Below are 3,948 nucleotides of genomic sequence, written 5' to 3'. Positions count from 1 at the left end.
ACGACCAAGGGTTGCCGGCCAGCACTTAGCCTATTTATAATTCGCCCTAGCGGATGCATTCAGATTCAGGGGCTGGCCCGCACAGCGCATACATTGGCTCAGGCCCTTCTCCATTCGATTCTGATAGGCGTATCGAGACAAGAGTGAGGCACCCGGTTTAATTTTTTTTTTTTAACCTAGACATTGCTCCTGGTGTGCCGGCGAAATTCCACACATGTGTGTTTGAGGGGGACAGGGAGGGTGGACTTGCGTAAGGGTATTTCGGAACAGGTAGGCTAATGGGGCCCTTTGAAGCTCACCCCAAACAACCCGGCCTGCACCGGTGTACCTGCTGCGGGAGCTGCGCCAGACCCTCTATGCAGTGATGACTGAAATTACACTTGCCAGAATGGATAAAACGCGTTCATACGAGGACGCGTGAGATTTCATGCGTCAAAATATAAAGGACACTTGGTGATGGTGGGACTTTGTAAGGGAATGTTTGGAGAACAGACTGACTGTGTAGCCTATGGCTGGTTGGGTGGCTGCGGCGCAGAGCTTCGCTCCTCCCGGCGTTGTCCCTCTTTCGATCTCCGGTCTCATGACTGACAGTTCTGCTGCACTGCAGTGATTCCACCCCGGTTTTATTCTCGCCCCACTCGTCCTTTCCCCCGACCCTTTCCTTACGACGGCGTTTCGGTGTATCATCATTGAACATTCCTTAGCCTAAGTCGTAGGACTGGCTGTGTATGCTATTTTGCACCGTATGAGGTAATTTAAATTCACTGTCATTAATTTATTCACATATTCTACAATTGACTGTTTACATTAATTCAGTGTTCTATTTAAATGTGGCCATATGCCTCACTGGATATATCAATCACATCAATACACATTTATGTGGTGATGTTTTGTTGACACTAAAGGGGCGACACCGCCTATAATAAACCAATGCCGTTACAATGGTCCCGCTACTACTACACCCAATTCAATTCCGTGACGTCTCATCTGTCCTCGATTATGCCTATGGTTTGTCACGCCTGTAAGCAATATTATAATCAGTGGAGAAAGTTTCACGAAGCGGATGCCTTCATAGGCCAAATGCTCTACCAAATCATTGTACATTTGCATTGGCTTCGTTCCATAGCACGCAGCCTAAATGTAAACACGAATTTAAAGCATTATCTTAATTTTCTGACGTTTTATGAACTTTTACGCTAGCATTATCAACCTAGCGAAGAAAATGTATTTGTATAGCTCTAAATTAGTTCGGTATAAGATGTTACTAGCCTATCGCATTGAACAGAACTAGGCTAGTGTATATATATATATATATATCATTGGTTTAGACTGGAATCATCACCACCTCCCCCGCCCTACTGTTGATAACACCCCCACCCACTCCACTCCACAAGAACACATCAATCCCATGCAGTCATATAGGTCTGTCCAAACACCTAAACATTCCCAAATGTGTGTGGTCATCGACGGGTAGAGCCGCAGACCTCAAAACATGCGCACGGGGTAGAGTAGCCCTTGCAGTAGACTATAGGTTGTAATAACCTAGACATCGCAGGTTTCTCGCGCACAAGACGCAGTCATGTCACACAGCAAGACAGCAGCAGCACCTGCGGGTGGACTGAACCGAGGCTCCCTCTGCCGGGAGACGGATCAGAAGGTGTCCTGAGCATGCGCGGATTGATCTTACACCAGCATCGACTCTATAGAATCGACAGACTACATGCGTTACATTTTACCCTGAACGGTTGTTTATTAGGGTCCTATACATACAACCATACACGTGTTGTTATATTCAAGGTGATATACAATAGCAGAGGGTGATTCAAGGGGACCTCGGTCACAGTCAGTGTGATTTTATAGAGGCTGCACTGGACAACACTTTACACATCAGCAAACCATAGAAATCGAATGAAGGATTGGAGTTATGTAAGGCAAACAAGCAAGGGTTAGGGAACCAATAAGAACCTCTGCTCCTGAGCACCATGACTCTTAATAACTAGTTAAAGAGATATAAGTCTTTACTGGGACAGAATGACTGGCTGTAGCCCACTTGCTCTGATTATCTTCAACCTGACTTTGGGTGTGTGTGTGTGTGTGTGTGTGTGTGCGGTGCCAATGTTTCCTAGTTTTAGGCTACACACGGTCTATTTATAACCAGGCTGGCTGCAGGATAGTTCTGGTCCTTGTCCCCGGTTTCCCCGGTTTCCACTGTTCTGTTACCACACTGTACCCTCCTCGTCTGACACACACAGAATCACACACTCTCCCTCTCGTCCCAGTCTGACCCAGTCAGAGCCTGTAGCGTACACACACACACACACACACACACACACACACACACACACACACACACACACACACACACACACACACACACACACACACACACACACACACACACACACACACACACACACACACACACACACACACACACACATCATCATCATCAGTGCCCACTTCCCCTGTCCCCCTGTGAACCATTCTGTCTGCCAGAGACACCCACCGCTCTGAGGGCAGTGTGTGTGTGTGTGTGTGTGTGTGTGTGTGTGCTACAGGCTCTAAACGGGATGAGAGGGAGTGAGAGATATAGCTTGATAAAGTACAGGGGAGATGGGGACAGAAGGGCTGAAAGGGGGAGAGAGGGACTTAGTGATGGGAAAGATAAGGTTAAGATAAGACTGGCAGAGTGAAGGAGAGACGGAGAGATGGTGCAAGAGGGGAGGAGGAGAAAACACTGCTCTGCCCTTTGACCCAAGAAAAACAGAAGTAAATGAGAGGATGAGAGATAGAGAGTGAGAGAAAGAGAGAGAGGGTGGAGGTATACTTGAAAAGCGAAGACCCAGCTCTTTAGAATGAGATTCAGGGTTGTCTGGGGCTGGCTGGGGCTGTGTTTCAAATTGCCCCCTATTCCCTACATAGTGCACTACTTCTATATAAGAAAAGGGTATGATTTGGGATTCATCCCTGTGTTTACCAGGTGTCAGCAGTTACCCACAGACTGCATGCAAACACACAGAATCCTGGGAAGAGAGAGAAAGAGAGAGAGCGAGATAGAGTGAGTGAAGGAGAGAGCTATAGAGATATACTGTTTATAGAGGGGGAGAGATATAATGAAGGAGGGAGGGATATATACAGTGGGGCAAAAAAATATTTAGTCAGCTACCAATTGTGCAAGTTCTCCCACTTAAAAAGATGAGAGAGGCCTGTCATTTTCATCATAGGTACACTTCAACTATGACAGACAAAATGATAATTTTTTTTCCAGAAAATCACATTGTAGGATTTTTATTTTATTTGCAAATTATGGTGGAAAATAAGTATTTGGTCACCTACAAACAAGCAAGATTTCTGGCTCTCACAGACCTGTAACTTCTTCGTTTTGGAAACCTAATAAAGTCCAGTTTCCCCAGTATCCTCTGCTCTCAGCATTTGACTCCGCCTCCACCACTCCAGGCGTTGTGACACCACAACCCCTAACTACCCTGAATAACTTATTCTCCTCTTCTTTCAGAATCCAAAGCATGTGATTTTCTCACACATTCTATTTCTCTCTCTCTTCACCCTCCACCCTCCACCCCTGTGTATCTTCATCCAGTGAATATTTCATCAGGGTTGGCCAGGGCTTTATTCATAGATCTGCCTCTAATGAGTAATTCATAGAAGCCCTGCAAAAATATATATGCATTTTTAATGCATTATCATGCATATAATTTATTAATGGTGGCAGCCTTGGTAGGCAGCAGCACTGCAGCCTCCTACTTACTTGCTGGAGGTATGCCCACTGGGTGGCCATTTTGGCTCCATTTGCAGGGCATGGTGGGTAAAAATAGATCCGGCCACACCATCTCTATGGGTCTTAGGTGCCCGGATGGCAGACTGGCCTATTCAGGAATATTCAGCCTGCATGGGAGATCTAGGACAGAACTACAGGGCGTTGTTGATTGG

Source organism: Oncorhynchus masou, chromosome 23 (assembly GCF_036934945.1).
Source record: "Oncorhynchus masou masou isolate Uvic2021 chromosome 23, UVic_Omas_1.1, whole genome shotgun sequence".
NCBI lineage: Eukaryota > Metazoa > Chordata > Actinopteri > Salmoniformes > Salmonidae > Oncorhynchus > Oncorhynchus masou.
The sequence above is the reverse complement of the archived record's forward strand: the minus strand, read 5'-3'. Positions refer to the sequence as shown.